The sequence below is a fragment of the Pseudochaenichthys georgianus genome, chromosome 23 (assembly GCF_902827115.2).
Source record: "Pseudochaenichthys georgianus chromosome 23, fPseGeo1.2, whole genome shotgun sequence".
Classification (NCBI taxonomy): domain Eukaryota; kingdom Metazoa; phylum Chordata; class Actinopteri; order Perciformes; family Channichthyidae; genus Pseudochaenichthys; species Pseudochaenichthys georgianus.
In genome coordinates, this window is record NC_047525.1 from 6,814,343 (window position 1) to 6,835,419 (window position 21,077).

A 21,077-nucleotide genomic window follows, 5' to 3' on the forward strand; every position below is an offset into this window, starting at 1 on the left:
AGACTTGGAGCATCATTTTATTTCCCACCTCCTGTAAATTGTCAATAAAACGAATGGATGCTCTTTTCTGATATGAATGCATTGTGATTGAATAACTAGAAGTGATTTAGTGCAGAATGGTCAGCTCTCTAACTCTCTGTTAGAGAGAACTAGCTGTCATGTCGGTGTGGTATTCACTGACATTTAGCCATCTGGGATCTGGCTCTCAGTCTCTATCTCCCTCTTACACAAACACAACGTGATGTTTCATATAGACATCCTCAGTTGAAACACTTGCTGGTGATAAGGTGTGTCACTATGATGCAGAACACTGTGTACCTGCACGCTTGCTAGTGTGGTTTGTGTGTTTTGCCTGCATCATCAAAGGACCGGGTTCCCATAGAAACAGATGTTTCCGTTTTCTTCCTGGTGGCCACATGTGACAGACTGTTTCTGTGTGTTTGCACATGTGTGTGTGCTATATCCAGAAAGTATGTCATAAGGACAAATACTTTTAAATGTAATACGGTAATAAGGTGAATCAAGGAATGGGTCGTATGTATCCCTCATTTATCTCCATCATTTAGTCTATACCAAACACAAAGGAGGTGTAAATAAGGTGAAGCACATAATCATAATTAAGTTTTGTATTGTGCAAAAAAGGCAGTACTTACAGTATAGGCTTACAATATATGAAAGTAATTCCTTTGACTTTATACTTTGATCATTTAGGCCTACCATGACATGCAGTCAGCAGGGCCAGTGTTTGTTTGTATTTATTCCGGCGATGAGTCATCTACAGTGTACTAGTGAATTCACATTAAAAGATGAATATCAGCTGTGGGTTAGCTTGTGGCTCTTTATCAGTCATTGTTGAGAGGCAGATAGTCATGATCAATACAGTGGCCTGCTCTGACTCTAAAGTGCTTACACACAGGTCCATTCACTCAATGATGTTTATCATGGAATCAATATGCATATTGGTATTTACTGTAGCAAGTCTCGTCACTTTATCAATCTGTAAAAAACCAGTTTCCAGGTTGTGTTTTTGTTTCTTTTTAGGAAGTTGTGAAACCTTCCTTTATGGTGCATATAAGGGCATGCTAACACTTAAGGTCCAGTGGTTAGCTGCCCAAAAGCTTTATGTTCATGCACCATTTCCCCAGGACTCCATTCTCAGAAGTCTGCCTCTGAATGAATGGTACCCAGTGATTGCCATCAAAAAAATTATTAGGCAAATCTATGGGTAATAAAAAAAGGTTTTCCATGAAATATCAAATAGACATTTTAAGAAGTTCCTCTATGTTTGATTTATAGTTTTGAAGCTACTATTACGGCCCGTCCACACAGCGGCGTGCGCTGACGCTTGCCGGCGGGCGTGTCTGAAACTCGACCAACAACCAATCACATGAATCTCCCGCCCCTGACACACAAGCAGCGGTTTGATTGGCTAGAGCTTGTACTGGCATATGATTCGATTGGCTGACGCCTCGCCGAGGCGTCAAAAGTTGAACATTGCTCAACTTTTGCAGCGAGTCACGCCAGCTACGCTCCGCGTCGCTTCCCACGATGCATTTCGGCTAAAAGTGACGTCACCCCATTCAAAGTGAATGGTGAAGCGTCAACGCACGCCGCTGTGTGGACGGGCCGTTAGACAGTGGTGTTAAGAAGTAGATTAACTCAAGTACTGTACTGAAGTACAATTTTGAGGGACTTGTACTTTCCCTGAGTATTTCAATTTGTTTGCTACTTTGTATTTTTACCCCACGACAATTCCGAGGTATATCATGTACTTTTACTCCACTACATTCATGTGATACCTTTAGTTACTTTGCAGATTTGGTTTAAAAATATATTACACAAGACTTTAGTTACATCTGACGTAACATTCACAAGCTACCCTTCAGCATACAAATACATTAAATGAGCTAAAAACATATCATATATATTATTGTGGATTGCGCCGATCTGCATAGTGAGTATCTTTACTTTTGGTACTTTAAGTATATTTTGATGCTAAAACTTTTGTACTTTTACTTGAGTAACATTTTGATTGCAGGACTTTTGATTGTACTCTGGTACTTCTTCTTTTACCTAAGTACAATATCTGAGTACTTCTTCCACCTCTGCTATTAGATAACAGAACGCTTGCCCTAGATAAGGAATAATAACTAAATATAAGTCCCAATGTAAAAGCAAAAGTGTTGAAAAAACTATTATGGTATTATATTTAATATTGTACTTAGACGTACATTAACAGTACATGACTAATAGATGTACATAGCGCATATTCCCTGCTTGTTGTGTGATGAAACGACCTGGACCACTGACCAGACTTATTATCTCTTATTGCCTACTTTTCTTCTGACCTCTGTCATCCTATCATCAACTCCCTCCTTCCTGTCCCCCAACTGTCAGGTGTGTGTGCGTGCGTGTGTGTGTGTGTGTGTGTGTGTGTGTGTGTGTGTGTGTGTGTGTGTGTGTGTGTGTGTGTGTGTGTGTGTGTGTGTGTGTGTGTGTGTGTGTGTGTGTGTGTGTGTGTGTGTGTGTGTGTGTGTGTGTGTGTGTGTGTGTGTGTGTGTGTGACAGAGCCCTCCCTATGCTGCACCCCCCGCACCCTCCCGCTCCTGGGAGGTGACCCAGTTTCCCATGATCCAATGCGGCTGCTTCTACTGCGTCGTTGCCTTAGCAATATTGTGAAGTCCTTTAATGCCGACTATGACTGCACCATGAATAATGGATAGAGAGAGTGACAGTGTAATAGACAGAGGGGATGGGAGACGGGGAAGGATGAGTGGAGAGAGAGGTAGCAGAGGAGGGAACAAGTCAAAGATAAGAGGAAGGGACATTTGGCCTGTAAAGTGATGCAAAGATCAAGTTAAAAAAGAAACGAACAAACAATAATGGAGGGAGAAATGGAGGTATGAAGAATTTGAGTGATGAAGCTGGACAGAGAAATGATGAAGGATACAAAAAAAGGAAAGTCTGCTCCTGTCACAGCTACAGTCAATTCAACACCAGTGAGTTGGTGTTTCACATCTTTTCATTCATTCTTCCACATGTGTTGAAATAACTCATTGAATGGGTTAGATAAGTGTCACCTTCTGGAAAACAGTACATCTTCAGTGGTGACTTTATGCTGCACTTGTGCAGCAAATGCTTTTTGCTGAAACTACATTATTTATCATACATCTAAATGATCACCTGCTATTTGTTATGTCGCTCTAAATGTAAATTGTCTTGCGGGTAATGTAGTTCAGTTTCTTTGACGTTAAAGGCCTTACACTATACAGTCAGTGAGACAAATGAATGGTCATAAACGCTTAGGGATATATTCTGGTGTTTATGTGTGTGTGACTATTTATATATATATAACTGTGTCTGTAAGAATGTGTTTATGAAGGTGCGTGTGTGCTTATATGGGCATGTGTGTAGCTTGTAGTGAATCCCTGTTACAGCATACACCTGTTGAATAGCATTTCAGCTCACACACACACACACACACACACACACACACACACACACACACACACACACACACACACACACACACACACACACACACACACACACACACACACACACACACACACACACACACACACACACACACACACACACACACACACACACACACACACACACACACACACACACACACACACACCCAGGTGCATGTAGAGGTGGTCTACCTTTCTGCCAGAGCTGTCAATCCTCAGGCTGGCATTGAGGTTGTACAGCAGTGGGTTCAAACACACACAACCAACACTCTCTCCAATTGGCCGCTGTGAATTATATATTTTACTTCATCTAAAAGGCTCTTACGAGCCCACACAGCCTTTAACTTCAAAGCTAGAAGTTAACGGGCTTGCATACATTTGCTCAATAAAAGGAATCAAAGAAAAGACTACAGCATGTACGCAACCAGCCATGCTTGCTTAACGGATGTTGTGGGGGCTGAAAACATGTCTAACCCCTCTATTTTCCTGTAGTAAAGGTTCCAGTGTGTTAATTGCACATGCAGTATTCTGAGGAGCCAGCTGTAAGGCTGTAATGACTGTCTTCTTTCAAGCCAAGACCTCTTTAAAGACAGAGGGCATAGAGTGTAACTGTGAGATGGAGGTTTACATGGGAGTTAAGTTGTTCAAAGTCTGTAGTGCAGTTGTTTTTCATACTGATCTAAACACTGAATGTCCTCTTTCACCATTTAGCCAATTTAGTTTGAGACATTCCATTTTTCTTTAAGTCATTTCATAAATATTGAGCTTATGATGTAGGGCAACCGCTGACAAATACTCTCATTATCTTTTAAAATCAATATTAACACAACTGGCAAATGAAGGTGAGGAAAGGAAAGGGCTGCTGTGCCAATGTTCAGCATGCCAGTTATTCCATTTGAACGATGTCTCTATTTAGCCTATAAAAATAGCCAAAACATTCAGAACCGAAGGATATATATTCAAACATAACCTTTTGTTAATTTTTGCCTTTTTTTCTCGTAATATTGAGAGAGAGAAAAGAGAAATGACTTGTCTGTTGCAATACTTAATATACAGCATTTTTGCTTAATAATCACTTCAATGATTCTACTACCAACTTCTTGCCAAATGATTTTCTGTGATCAAGTAATGATTTTTTGGAGTAATTAACTTCATTGTCTGTAAATTAAGCCAATTCCATGTTCAGGAAGAGATCTGCAGCTAGACATTGTGCTAACTACAACCAGACCGTAACGTTTGGGGCTCTCCGACGTGTAGCCATCTCCTCCAGTGAACCCGAGTTAAAAAGGAGAGAGCTGTACTACATATGCTGCACACACGCACGCACGCACGCACACACACTTTTATGTGTGGGGGGGGGCGAGCAAGGGAGGGAGACAAACAGAGGCAGAGAAGTGTAGTGCGTAACTGAATATTGGGAGGTTACGGTTAAAGAGAAGGATATGGGGTAGACAGGACCAATGTGAGAGAGGGGGGGATTGTGGGTAAACTGAATGGTAAGAGAAGAGAGCAATGAAAAACAAAGGGTGACGTTTAAAACGATTCAAATATTATTAAGCATGCTGTTAACAGTACTATACAAATAGTGCTATAATCGCTAGATATTTACTGTGATTATCTCAAAAGACTGATTGCTACCAAGATGCAGTTGTGAACTTGTGAGTGTGAATGTGTGTTTGCTTTTGCAACCATTTATGTAGCTTAATCCCTGTTACTGCTGACTGCAGCACACACCTGTTGAATGGCACTTTAGCTGGCACACACACAAACACACATCCACTCTCTTTCTGGAGCAGACACATACACACAGGGGCATGTAGAGGTGCCCCCCCACTTTACTTTCTGCCAGAGCTGTCAATCCTCAGAATGCCATTGAGTTTGAACAGCAGTGGGTTCAAACACACACAGCCAACGCTCTCTCCCATTGGCTGTTGTAAATAATATATTTGACTTCATCTAAAAGGCTTTGAAAGTGCCCACACAGCCTTTAACTTCAAAGCCAGAAGGTGACACAGGCACGCATACATTTGTTGAAAAAAATAAAGCCTTGTGCTTTACTGTAGCGATGGTGTCCTCTAAGTTGAAGCAAGGTAAACCTTTTCAATAAAATGTCAACTTCCATAAGTCACAAGGGTGCAGATGAATTGAAGATATGACGTGGTGCATACATCAATGCCACACACGATACATTGAGCAAACCTACAGGACATTTGAACATAAATAAGTTGTGTAAAGTTTATCCAAACCATCTATGTCTTGTCTTTGTTCATTTTAACGAGCGCCTGCATCCTTTAAAACGCCTGTGCTCCTCAGTGTGTGGAGCTGCTTCCTTGTAAACTTCTCTCATCCCTCTGACTTCACTGTAGTTATAAAAGGATACAGATATAGATATTTCACAGCAATAATGACTTGGAAGTGAGTGAGCCAAACTTTTAGGTTGCCAGGCAACTCGATCGACACCAGCGACCGTATATGGACGTTTCTTATTTTATCTTAGCTTTCAACTTCCTATCACTGCTACCCTGACTCTTCTGACACGTCCCATGTTTTTTCTCTGTAAAGCATTATGTCTTAAACTGGTCAGGTACTGGTTCTATATCTCCTTTTCTCAGTGTTTCTCACACTAGTATGTTGCTATCTCTTATATTCTTATACCATCTCTCTCTTGTTCCATATGTCTTTCTTTGTCTTTTATTGTTTCTTTTTGTTCCAAAAATGTGCGTGTTAGTTAAAGGTTGGCGATATAAGGGCATCCAACTTAAGAATAACTTATACTACTTTCACTGGACCTATTTGTATATTTTGGCCTGTATTTGAAATGAAATCCCTGGTTTTAATCATACACTTTTAAAAGCTGTCCCATTTGAACTGATCAGAGACTGGGGATTGTGCCACAAATAACCACTCTACAGTTACAAATGTTGTATTAAAGCCAAAACATTGATTACAACATATTTTCACTTCAAATATGTTCCATGTCTTTACCCGCACATTCAGGTAAATTCAGTTAATACATTTCCTCTGATTAATATTCATAAAGGCACACTTTAGGGAGAATACAAAGTCTCAGCCCTGTAACCTCAGTTTTGTCTGATTTTTTCTCTAAAGGAATTGTTCATGCCTTTAGCTAAAGTATGACATGTAACGCAGCCAACCTGTTCACTTTAATAAAGCAATATAGCATCATCACTAGTGTAGCAATGGAAGGAGATGTTTTTCTAATGATATGGCCAAGGGGTAACAGGGTGATATGCACATGAAAGCATCCCCCTTCTCTTTCCTCTCCTGTCTCCTCCTCTCTCTGCTTCTTATCTGTTCACTTCTCCTTCTCCCTCAGCCTCACTCTTTCCGTACATGCTCCCTGATCTAATTAAAATGCCATCTTCAGTTCACTGGTGAGCCCCCTCCCCTCTTCTCTCTGTGCTCTGCTGCAGTGTAAACACGCTGTGTCATATTTAAAGTCTGAATCTGCTGTGTCATGATTTGAAAGCTAAGCGGCTGATCCGCCATGTTTGACAATGTGTCTGTGCCATGTTTCGGTGGACTGTGGCACGCTCAGGGCCATTGTCGCCACCCTGGAACTGATCTGGAGGTGAGAGCCTGTTGATGTCATGTTGAGGCCTGCAGCTATGGATTCAACTCACTTCACAAACATTATAGTTTGAATTCCTAATATTTGTCCTTTCGAAATGGGCTGAGTTTTTTTTAAAGATCTTTCAACACAGACTTATGATGTCGTCAACTATCTCTCACTCCTTTTCTGTAATGTGCTGCCCCATTCGAACATACACAAACACACACACCATCACAAAAGTAAACATGTGTCCAGAACAATGAGTTGAATTCATGAGTGATGTTGAAAAATGTGTACTTCAGTGCAATCGTGGTCTGTTTCCTGAATTTCCCTACGGGGATCAATAGAGGTTTATCTTACTTATCCATTTTTTAGAAGAAGATTTACTACTTTTCTCTTTTTTATATCATTTTAAACTAAATACTTACTTAATTGACTACAAGACAAAACAATTCATTTATTTATCAAAAAATAATCTGCTGATTAATCCATGATGTCGTTATTTGTTCAGCCTTATCCTAAGTCATACAGAATCACGTACACACCTGCCTGGAGGCAACAAAACAACATCCTGAACCCTTTGGTCCAGAATATTTAACACAGGAGTCAGGGACATCTCCAAGGTCTTCTTTTGTCTTCCCTGATACTGTAAGGGTTTAGCTTTTAGCTTGACTTCCACGCAAGTCTATTTATTCTAACAAAAGGTTGTAGTCGGATTGACCAACACACCCAGAGACAGCAGCTCTTTCTCCACCCTGTGTTGATCTGCTGGTATCTCATCAGCTTCCAATGAAAGCCGACAGATTGCCAGTTTAAAGGCAGCTCTCCAATTGGTCCAGAGCTGTGATGTAACCGTGTCTCCCATACATTGATGAATGAGTGAACTCTAATCTAATTCTAATCTTCAGCAACCTCCAAGTCGGATTTAATTATGAACTCAACAAAGATAGATTGAAATGCACACCCACCCACCCACCCACCTACCCACATCCACACACAAAGATGAGCATACAGTGCGATACATGCTGTAATGCTTTGAGGGAGGCAAACACAGATTTAGATTTATTTAGCATGATTGGCCACATTTTCTTCATTCTTGCAATGTAGTAGCTTTCTAGCTAACTCAGGGGTCGGCAACCCATGGCTCCGGAGCCCGCATGCGGCTCTTTAAGCCCTCTGCTCTGGCTCGCTTGAGCTTAGACAAAAATAAGAAGGAAATAAAATACAAATATTTGTAGGACTATTTATATTTTGTTGCATGGTTGAAAATGTTTCGTATCTTGTATTTTGAGGTGATACCCAAAAACAAAACGGTTTTAATTAGGGCAACTAAAATTGCGTCATATCCTGCTACGGTCCCGCACCAGCGCCTTTTCTTGCAGGCGAATAACCTGACCCCCGGCTCGATGAGCGAACTATGGATAAATCAAAGAAAATAAAAGTACCGGAGGAACACAGAGGGTTTGATTCTGCGTGGTTAGAGTTATATGCTTTCACAGCAAACGATGCTGGCTTACCGGTATGTTTGATATGTGGAGAGAAGTTGTCAAAGGTGCTGCAGCCTTTACGTATTGGAGGGAAAACACGGAAGAGGAAGACAGCTGACGATCTTCAGTCTTCATTCAATCAGTTAACTCTTTTAAGGGAACAGCTATATGTTTTATTTATTTCAAAGTGGGCCCATTTTAATTATATTCATTTTCTTCAAATGTGCAGAGGACTCCCCAAGTGCTGTGTTGATTTATTTTAAAGTTGGCCTGTGTATTTTCTTTTTATTCTCCTTATAAGAGTTTCTTGTTTATTATTAGAGGTAAACAGTTTTCTGTTATGTAATAAATAATAAATGTATAACAATAACAAATATATACAACTTTATAAGCTACCAAGCTATCAAATATGTTTTGCGGCTCCAGACAAAAAAGATTGGTGGAAAAGGGGGCAAAATGGCTCTTTTGGTCAAAAGGTTGCAGACCCCTGAGCTAACTGAAAAGCTCTACAGTACCATTTGAGCAGTCAAAGTGTGAAACCATTTCTCAAATCACTCGAAACGTTTCCCCTAAATAGGACTGGGAGATAAAAATAACACATATATTCAAATGTTTGGCATCTTTAAAAGAAATCAGCTTCAAGCTGTCTCACACTTTTATCTATTTTAATCTTTTCTGTCTCATTACATTTTCCTGTTTCCGCTCTCTCTCTCTCTCTCTCTCTCTCTCTCTCTCTCTCTCTCTCTCTCTCTCTCTCTCTCTCTCTCTCTCTCTCTCTGTTGCTACCTGGCAACAAGCTGGTTTCCTTGGTGATGGAGCTTAGTAGCCTCACATTTGCAGAGACGGGTGTATGTTTATGACAACTGGGACACACAGGAAGCATGCAGCGAAGGCATGCTCATACTAGTGTAGGCACTAGGATTTACACATATATATGCCCACTGATATTAACACTTGTATGCATATGGCTTCTTAAACAAATGAATCATTCAATAAGTTGCATGATGGAATTCCCTGTTTTTAAATTAAATATCTTCAAACAAAGACAGAATGAGGCAATAAACAATGTGGCATAGAATTGTGAGCACAAACAAACATACTTATATTTACTTTCAGTCTAGCAATGTTTATAGTTTGGCAAAGGCCTTTATTGTAAACAGCTTCAAACTGGCAATATTTTGGAGTAGGCCCTTTTCCTGTTTCAACATGGCCAGGTCCACAAAGATATGTTTTCCCAGTTTGGTTTGGAAGAACTGGCCTGCACATCAAACTCATCCAACACATTTGGGATGAAGTCGAGGCTGGACTGTGTCTGTGCCGCATCACCTACACTCAGTGCCCAGCCCCACTCAGGCTGTTGTGGACAGGAACACATATCTGCAGCCAGGTCCCAACATCATGTGGAGAGCCTCCCAGGAAACTGGAAGCTGTTACCGCTGCATATAAATGCTGAAATATGCTTTCTAACACTCACATATGGATGTATTGTGTGGATGTCCTCATACTTTATTTGGCTGCCAAAAAACTCTCTGAATACGGCACATTACTCAACGTGTACTCATTACAGTAAATGTAAAGTGTGCTGAATAAGATTGATATCTGGTATGTACATTTTAAACATAAAAGGTAAACTGGCCGCCTGTAATATGTGTAATAACTCATCATAATAATGCACAAATTATCAAAAATGATCTGAAAAGAGTATGTTTTTTAGCCATCGTGTAAATTCTGCTTATACGGTCCCCCTTCTCTGCTTTCAGCTTTTGTCCAAGGTCTGCCTTTATTTATCAAATGAAGTGTCTGAGAGGTGTGCTACAAGAAGTATAAATTGTTAGTCACTGTATGAAAGAACCATGAGAAATGATCTGCCTCTGTGACTTTCACACTAAAGTTTTAGGTTGTAGTCACAAGGGAGACAGATGGGCTGTGAAGAAGATGGGTTTGGCTACAGCGTGTCCGAGAGAGAAAGAGAGAGATGTTTATCACTCGGCAGATACACACGCACCATCTCAAACTGTGGTGGTGCAGCTCTGCTCTGTTTACCATGTTTGGAGAAAGAAGGTGAACAAACGATTCAAAGAGCTAGAGAGAACCAGAGAGAGGCTCCAGTGTTAACGTGACACTTTAATGAGTTCAAAGGGCAAAGAGCGATGAGGGAGGAGCACAGACAAGCAGAGGAGAGATTGTCTTGTCTCTTTGAACTCAAAACTGCACAGCCAAAACGGCCTATTCCTTTTTAGGGTCCATGTTTTGTATTTAGTCTAACCACTCCACTATTTATAATTGCATGCAATTTCAATTAGCTTGCACAGGCAAATGTATTAGTGGCGCTTTATTAAAACCTGTTGGTTCAGAATGATAATAGCAGCCTCTACAGCTTTCCATAAGTGTCATTAACTGACACTGGCTACTCCTTTCACTGTAATTGTCATCGGAGCTAATAGTCCCTGTGCGTGACTTCATTCAAGAGGCCCATTTATGTGAATCTGAAAGAGAAACCTTCATACAAGCCCTATTCAAAGTGGAAATGTTTCAAGAGTTGTGGGTTGGTTCGGTATCCCAATGACAAGAATATTTTTCTTGTATTTACAGTACATGTGTCCCATAACGCGAAACAATTATATAAATGTCTATATATCTTAAAAAAAAACAAGAAAAAGGAGCTTAAGAGTCAGAAGTGCTTTATTGCAATAGAGCCCAACATTCTTTCACAATGTCCTAAATAGTCACATATATTACAATACCTTACATCACAGCATATAATCATGGTTTGGAAAATGCATACAAAATAGCATCAAAAGAAAGTGTTTTACTGTTTTGTATAACAGCAGTCATAACCCTCGTGGGTAAAATACAAATCACAAGGATTGGCATCCAAGTTTGATACGGGCATATTTTAATGGATATGGCTAAAATAAAGCAGTTAAAATGCAATGTCTTTTCTCCACTGTGTTTTGTCCATCAATCCGCAGTGTTTGGTTGTGATTGAGTGCTCTGACACCCTGGTTAGCAAAGTACACGGATTTGCTCCAATGGTAACCCCTCTCTTAGCAAAGAGCAGTGTACTGCTGAACACACCGGTGTAGATTGGACCTATCACCAGTTAAAATGACAAATGTGTCCAGCTATGCACTGTTGCTGATGTATGTAAGTTGAGGCAGCACTCAGCAGTCATATGTTAAACCCTAAACTTTGGAAGGCTTGTTTCATTGAATGATGATTCAAACACGATAATGCTCTGTTTTTCATTCACACCTGCACTGTACAAACTGTTGCTTTGGTAAAAATAATGTGTCAACAGTTTCCAAGTAATTGTAAGAGTTTAGTCAACTGTTGCATTTTTTGAGTTGGTGAAACTTACTTTTTTTGTTTTCCTCTACTCAAGAATGTGTTACTTTGATAAAGCTTGTAAACAAATGCAATTTTAGGAGTTGGGTAAACTCACTAATGTGATTTCTGCAGGTGAAAAGATGAGTTGAGCCTACAATTAAAAGCCAAGATATTAAGTGTAACCAATGCAAATAACAATCTGCTAAGAACCACATAAGACAAGAATAAATAAAGTAAATTATAAAACACAATTGAGTTGCTGTATATACGACAACCCTTTAAATATTTGATAGCATTGAAACATTGCAGATTAAACAAATAGATTTAAAAAAGAGAATGTTAAGGACATGCTAATACATTTTATTAAAATGTGATTATATCAAAATTCTTTTTCATAAAACAGTAACAAGTTTGTCTAAAAGCAAAACACATTAACATACATGGAGACACATGGTTATTACTTGATGGTTATAACTGCATCTGGCTCTGTTGCACTTAAACCTATGCTGTTCCTTGTATATACAAACGAAACACTACATTGAGTACAAATCAGGACACACCACGTGTTTTCCTCAACAACAAAAATAAAATCCGTCAAACATGGATTTGCATCTATAGTGTTGCATAAGCATGAAAAATATAGTTTGCACTTCATATTGAATAATAACAACTCGATGCTGTAACTGCAGACTATGAGTTTAAATTGGGTACACATCTAGATCGTAGAAAGATAATAAATTGCTCACAGTAAAACAAACGGTGAAATACATACAGAGGAATTAATATCAAATAGGCGCGTTAGTAACTTACTCTTACATAACCGCTGGGTTATAGAGTAGTAGGGAAAAGCTTTAGCGGAGGTATCTTACCGCACAAAATGCTCGGCACCAGAGCCTCTGAGCCCCGCGGCCGCATGACGGTGCCCGGCCAACGCTTAGAGCAGCACAGGGGAACAGTTTGCGGAGTTGATTCTTAATACGTACTCTTAACATAACCACTTTTAACAGAATTGGATTGGTAAGCACTTGATGCAAACTTTGCCCAACACCATTTGTGCGAAAAAATAGACTACATGAGCATGACAGGGCTGAGTCTATCTTTAACAGCAAATTGGCGCTGGCATGCATTAAAATGTCAATGTTCCGTTCGTAACAGTGAGTACAAGAAAAGCAAATAACACTTGGTAGTTAAAAAGCAGTAATTAATAACTCAGGTGGTATGCTTACTTGTTTTACGATGATTTGAAGTAGTTCAGAAGCAAGCACATGTACATCTGCCGCAAAATCGCTGTAAAGAGGAACCGGAAGTCTCACACCGCGGTATTCTCGTTTGAGGGCGTGTCATGACCGTGGCGTTGACAAAAGCCTTTTTATGAAGTTTTCCAAAACGTATTTATAAGAGAGTTCAGAAAATGTGACTATTAATTTATAAATTAATGAATTCTTAAAACATGTTATTTAAACGCACATTGAAAAATCAATTTAGGGAAAATAAATTACATTAGAAAATAGAGTTTTATTGACTTCACCATCGGAACCGTTTTTACAGGGTTGATGCTGTCCAATACAACCACGGTCTGACATATTGGCTCACTTCCTCTCACCTTTAGGCCATTGTTGCTTATTTTAGCAGGAGTGGTTGTTATGTGGCACTGGAGTTGTATTAATAACAGCAAGGGGTTAAATTGTTGGGTATGGTTCAGGTGATATTTGCGTGTGCGGGTGGCTCTGACTGTAAGTGGCCTCGTCTTCCACTGCTCTCTCCTTAACTGATCCTCATATCACAGAGAGGTTAATTGGAGAGGAATTACCTCAACAAGTCTTAATGACACGCTAGCTACAGACACAGAGGGCTCTCTCCTTCAGCTGTAATGAGTCAAACTCAACACGTCTCAGTGGCTTGCTCTCATTTACCTGCTTCTCTGCCAGATGTGGGGGTTTGCCACTCGCTCAAGGGTAGACACTGCAGTTTATGGAACAGATCAGCACAGAGTTGAGAGTGGGGGAAATCCTTTCATACTATACATTTCTTAAAGTGCACCAACAGTATCATGCTATTTTTAGGCAATAGCATAGGCCTCAGATATATACAAATATATAAAAAACATGTCTATGAAGTGTTTTGCTCAAAATACCAAACAGATCACCCATTCTAGCCATGCCTCATATCCAGGGCTGCACATTACTGGTGCGCAGGTGCGCATGCGCACCCCCCGCCAAAAAAGGAGCACCGGATCATTTTAAAAGAGGCGCATTTGCGCACCAACATTGAGAGAGAGAGAGAGAAAAGAGAGATGAGAGAAGAGATAGAAAAGAGAGAAGAGAGATATTAGCGAGTTGCATAAGAACTGGTAAGATAGCAGGGTTTCCCACACATAGACTTTACTTGGGCGGGCCGCCCAGGTATATTAACGGCCGCCAAAGTATAATTTGCGAGCCATTTAGATTGAATTTTTTTAATCCATCCGCGTGCACTACGGCATCTGCGATCCCTCGCTCTACCCCTCGCTAACGCGTGAAGGTTCTGCTTTATGCGCTCCACACAGTAACCCTGTCCGGCGAACAGTTAATGAGCGTGATCACTAGCGCACTTACCCCCCCCCACGTTCATAAAGTCAAGTACCCCTCAAAAGGTCCGGTTTATTTCATTTTAAGGATGCGCACCAAGCAACATCTCCAGGTGCTCCTTTGAGAACCAGGGCAAACAAGTTATGTGCACCCCTGCTCATATCCCTCCATTTCACTTCCTGTTTCAAAAGTGCTGACTTGGGGTATAAAGCTTTAAAAACAAAAAAAGGATACAAAAAAAGGAGGGGGCTGAGCTCATGTGGGGGATTCTAACGGCAGATACTGCGGTGATGAAACGCCATATCATGGATTATCAAGGATTATTTCTGAAACAGAACGGAGCTCAAAGGCTTTCTCTCTTGCCGGTTATACCAAGGTGAGTTCCTTTTTATTTCCTGCTTCTTCACACACATGTTCGGTGCAGTACAGGTTAGCTCTGAGTGTTAGCGATGCTAATGTAAACATGCACCAACCATATTACGTCCAAAACAGTTGGGCAACGTTTCTGATTGCAACGTTTCTGATAGGGCCGTGGGTGTAAATATCATATCGGACGCAAATCTGGATCAGCTCCGTTGTAGCCCCGTTTTAGAGATTTGGGTACTGAGGAAAAGAGAGAGGGTTTTATTTTCTGACGCTGCGTGAGTTCCCCGACACACCGGGGACACATATTTATGTATAAAAGACATCAAAAAGTGCATTTTGCACGATAGGTCCCCTTTAAATTAACTTAGAGGTTTATTTCAGTGTCAATTCTCCTAAATCAAGACTGAAGCCTCTTCTGTTTGCTGCTGCTTCTATTAAATCAAATTATATTCATATTTAACACTGCACTATAACCTTTGTTCTTGTATTTGATACCTGTCTTATTCTATTTTACCTTTATCTTATTTGTGTTCTCTGATGATTATTGAAAAAATGTTTTTCAATGTAATTTTATAATGTGTTTCTGTTGTCATTTGACTTAATGCTTTTAATGTTTTTCGTATACAGTAGCTCTTTGAATTGCATTGTCTTTAATCGTATATTTAGCAGGGACAATGCACATCAATGCACACTTAAAACAATAACATTTGACATATAAAGTGCAAGAGAAGATATCCCTGTGTTAAAGTGCATGTAGCGGTGATTGTACACACACGCACGCACACACACACACACACACACACACACACACACACACACACACACACACACACACACACACACACACACACACACACACACACACACACACACACACACACACACACACACACACACACACACACACACACACACACAGACACAGACACACACACCAGTGTCTTTCTTCTTTCAGCGGGTCTCTGACCTTGGCAGAGAGGCTGTTTGGCCTGTTGGGTCCTGTAGGCCATGTTGTTGCCCTAGCCTGGTGTTATGGTCCATCTTTCTAGGCTGCTAGCCAAACAAGCCTCTCTGCTGACTCTCTAGTGATTTCACCATGATGGTTGTTGGTGTGTCTGATGGAAATGAGACGGCCCCAGAGATGGGGTCGTTACTAAAAAAAAGTAATATATTACATATTACAAATTACTTTTAACAAAAAAAAGTAATATATTACACTACTTCGTTACTCTCTGCATAAAGTAACTCGTTACTTTACTCGTTACTTTACTCGCAGGGCCGGCCCGCCCCTCCCTACAGGCAGATCACTCGTGTTTTTTTTGTAAATAACCGCCGGCATCAAGAGGAAGTAAAGTCCCCTGGTTTGTCCCTTATACCCTAACTGCCATGAGACAACTAAAAATCAAGTTTCCAAAATCCGACACTGAGGTGGTCTTAACGCACCGGCAGATGACAGCGCTGACAAAGTCTGTTTCCCGCAGCGAGACGCTACAATACTAATTGTGGGATTATCATGTTGATTCGGCCACAACAGAAAAAAGAAAAACAAACTCGCTCTCTCCAGAGGGGCAGGTCAGCCAAGAAGGCCAAACGGGCCCGGGCAACATTAGCCCGTACCTATGCACGTCCCTGCAGCAGTGGATAATAGCTTCTGGCCTGGACACAGTTTGCACCTCACCGTCACATTCCTGTCTATTCTTCGGACAAACTCAGAATAATGGGCATACCTCCACCCCTCGACAGTTATCGCTGACTCAGCCATGTTTATGCAGCACTGCACGTGGAGATGTGGACGCGCAGATCGCGCAGATTACGTAGCCTACATATAAACTTGCGGCGGAAACCCCTCTTGTCTGTCAGTGTGATTATGACTGATTTTATAAACGAAGTAACGCGTGTCGGGGCAATGTTAGTAACTGTAGTGTGATAACTGAATTATAAAATTAACGCGTTACACTACTCCGTTACCGACAAAAGTAATATTATTACAGTAACTTTGTAACGCGTTACACCCAACTCTGGACGGCCCTCTGGTGGAAACCCTCAAATATTCTCACTTAAAACATGCAAGATGGATCCCTGTCTAGCGAAGGAAAAATCTGATTTGTCTAAGGTCATTCATAACCATTCCCCATTCAAGAAAGGCTTGCCAGGCAAACACATACATTCCCTGCTTCACTTCCTTTGCTGTTTCCACTGAGTTGCAGTACATAGCAGTTGGTGGTTGAGTGCCTTGCTCAAGGGCCTCTCGATGGCAAATGAAGAGCCATTCATTTCCCTCCACATCTGAGGATTTCAACAATTGGCTTGATGTTAAAGAGCCGTCTTCTCGATGCTTACGCAACCTGTGAGCCACACAGAGGGGCAGCACAAATGAAATGTAGCCTAATGAGAGAGACTGATGAGCTGCGTTCAGAATCACTCAATGTACCATAGCTGACACTTAATAATAACACTGTCACGTGGCCTAATTTCAAGTGCATGATGAATTTTGTTGTGCGTGTTATGTGAGGTTTCGAAGGTTCAGTGTAACATGTTCACAGTACTTTTACTCATGTATGTTTTAGTAGTTTATATTCACGGCTTTGTTGTTGTTTTCTACCAGGAATCAGGTTTAAGCTATACTTAAACATTGCTTCTTTTTTTTGTCATTGATCAATGTTTCCCCTCAACGATTAACGTCTATCTAGTTTGCATTGATTATTCATTCCTCCTGAATGCCCTTTGGAAAATTAGGAATTATGGATCAATTCAAATGTTTATAATGCATTCCAGCTCAATAGTGCGGACTAGACATTACTTTATAACTGAGATGTTGGCTGTTGGTGAATGTGATGTACATCTTGCAGAAATTGTTGTGTGGGGCATCTGTGGTCCCACACATAAACTTCCCAAATCCCCTCCAGCAACAGAGTGAAAATGAAAGATCAACCCAGGACAAATGGACAAGAATTTAAAACCTGTACATAACTGCAAAGCAAGAACACACTTTGAACTTTTGAGCAGTGTCCACAGAGAATACAGGAACATTTTGATATTCAGAATCTACACGCACATTCACCAACTTTACACACTCACATTACAGTGACGCAGCAGGTAGAAGCTCTTTGAAGACAGACGCTTACGAAGTGTCTGTGTTTGCCCATGTGCGTGTATGTGTGTGTCTGAGCCTGCTGTATGTGCACTGACCTGTGTGACCAGAGACTGTGTGTGTTGTTCCGTCAGCTCTTATGTACTGTCACACCCCTTGACTTCTCTCTGTTTTGCCTACAGGGCATTAAGAGTAGTGCAGCAGACTTTATTCAATGTCTTGTTATATAAATGTCATTTATCATCCGTGCACATCTGTCAGCTAAGCTCAGCATTCTTGTGCTTAGGCCTATTTCTAAAAAGGACGTTTTTATTAGGGTAAGATTAAGTTAATAAGGTGATAGCTACATCTTAAAGAGCCTGTGACACCATCCCAACAACTGTTGTGCAATGAAATATTGGGCTACTAGTAATCTCGAACCGTCAGTTTAAAAAAGAAAAAGCGATACCGTTCCGTTAAATATCAATAATTTCGAACATCGCGGGGAAATTCCTTGACTCATTTTGAAGTTTTGGGGGAAGCCGGAAGTGACGTCAATGCGGGAACGCTTCGAGAGCCAAACACGGACAAAGTGTGTTGTCATGCGTAGAAATGGTGAATTACTGAGATTAGGCACGTTAATAACGTTTTAATGAAGTTGACTACAGTATATTCATATTTGTCAGTGCTTTCATGTCAATTCGGCGACATAAACATAAATGATCGTGGTGAAGATGATGATTACATTAGGATTAAAAATCGGGAGTGAGAGCTACTGAATTTCCTCCCGTCGGATGTGATATCAAAACAAACCGATTATTTTTGTGGTTGTAAACTCAAGTGGATGAAACTACATTTATTAGTGCTTTCATGTCAATTCGGCGAACATATGATACATTAAATGATGAGTGAGGATGATGATTAAAAATCGTTTGTTTGAGCCGGTCTGCATTTCCTGATGAGAAAACAAACCGATGCTTTTTGTAGTTGTAGTACACCAACAACATGGATTAAACGTGTGTTTTTTTTACCACAATGTTGGGGAAATTAATGGATAAAATGCACGGATTATTATTATTATTCCCACTCCGATCGGGACACTAGGTCCACCGTTTCCCCGCAGCGAGGCTCCCCCCGTTGACAATTTACGTGGGCTGGGTGCAGTGGCGGACTGGCCATCGGGACGAATCCCGATGGGCCGGTACCGAAGAGGGCCGGTCGGATAAGTAACTAGCACATCCCCCATAGGCGGCGCGTGAGGCTCAGGTTTGAGAAGGCTAAATAACTTCTTTTACCTGACGCTGCCCGCCTCCGGCATCTATAGAAAAGAGATGAACTCAGTGTGCGGAGTTTAAATCTCTCAAGTCATATTACAGGATAAAGAAAATACAGTTTAAACTGCCATGCAGAGAAGACGCCGACGTGTCGCACTTATCATTCATATTACATCATCAATCAGATCATCGATCATATAATATCATAATATATCATATATTTCCTTATCTGAGTCAGCTTCTCCAGCCTCATCTGGCCGTGCAACACTCACAGTGTCACAGACTGGATGCAGAAGTATTATTTAACACATTATGTTGACGAAACACTCGAGACAAATGTAATTAAAGTCAGATCCACTCGTGTCTTAGACGTGAACGCGCTCTCAGCTGGAGAGAGAAACCCTGGCTTTATTTACCGAGTTGATAACCAGCGTCGTAGGACCGCTTAGCGATATCTCGTTTGTTAGTTTGTTGTTGTTAGTTTGTTTGTTACTCAAACATATCCAGGGTCTGTTGAACTGGCTTCGTAGTACAGGGCACAGGTGGCTAGCAGCGCTAATGTCAAAGACACAGACATTATACATTATATTTGTATTTTACCAGGATGCAGTGACACAAATATTTACATATTTACATTTACTATCTACAGCACCCTGACATCCCCACTCCCCCCGTTGACAATTTACTAGCGGTACCGAAGTGGGCCGGTAGAGAGTCCCGGGATGATTTTTAGTCCCAGTCCCACTGGCTACATGACCGTATGATCGCCCATATTGACGCACCTCATTCCTAAACTTAGAAGATACAACATAAACCGATCCTTCAGCCTCATATGAGCTCTCAGACACGTTCAACATTAACCTGTCATCGCTGTCTGAGCTTGCTGCTGTGTGCGCCGTCGTGCGTTTACATCTGACTGTATATATATAAAGGTTTACATGCAGATGCTGGGATCCTGGACGGTGCAGCTGGAGCGCTGTGCCCGCAATGACGTCACCCATCATTTGGCGGGACTTGAAGAATCCGCGAGAAGATCCAGAAAATTGTCAACATTGAAGGGCAGATTAATGGTTATCAAAGTACAAATATCCAAAATCAGTTCAGTAACGGTTTTCAAGGGGACAATATGTACTCAAATTGATGGGTTTGGATGATGGGGGAAAACCGTGTCACAGGCTCTTTAAAGGTCACATGTCATGGCCATTTCCACTGATCATATTCCATTGTTGAGGTCTACTAGAATAGATTTATACTGTGCAATTTTCCAAACTCACATTGGTTTCGCATACAGCATCTCTGTAAAGTATGTGTATTCACTCTCTCCACTAAACGGCTCGTTGCAGCTCTTGCCCCCCCTCCCTGTGAGCCCAGTGTGCTCCGATTGGTCGGGACCAGTCGGGACGTTGTGAATCGCGCTGAGCTCCGTGGAGGTGTGATTTCCTTGTTTAGCGATACACAGCGAAACACAGCCAAACTCACCCTGAGCACACACAAAGTCACAGCCGAAGTAAAAACAATAAGTGTGGCTTGATATTGAGTAAGAAAAAGGTTGATAAACGCTGTGAGAATGGGTCTGCAGAGAGAATTTTGCCACGATCCCAACTGTCTGTTATCAGCTTGCAGCCAGGGAGGAGAGATCAGCAGAGCTGCCTGCACTGAGTGTGTGAGGAAGTCCGTGGATTGGTCAATTTGGACCAATCAGCGGGGGCTTAACGTAACGGCTCCGCGGACGTAACGTAACGGCTCCACGGATTGGTCCATTTCGTTCCGGGGACGACATGACATCATGATGTCCCCGGAAGAATCAAATGGATGATGACGTTTCACCAACGAGGCGTTTGGGGAGGTATTTTCTGTGTTAGAGTTTTACTCGCTACAGGGTGTACTTTGAGGGTTTTGACTCTGCACACCGTTTACATGCATAAAAACC

At 41.2% G+C, this 21,077-nt stretch overlaps 1 protein-coding gene across 2 annotated transcripts in view; it reads left to right on the forward strand.

Annotated features, from left to right (window-relative positions):
- The window catches only part of cacna1c (calcium channel, voltage-dependent, L type, alpha 1C subunit), a 256,189-nt gene that overhangs the window by 103,708 nt on the left and 131,404 nt on the right, over window positions 1-21,077 (forward strand). The window lies entirely within an intron of this gene.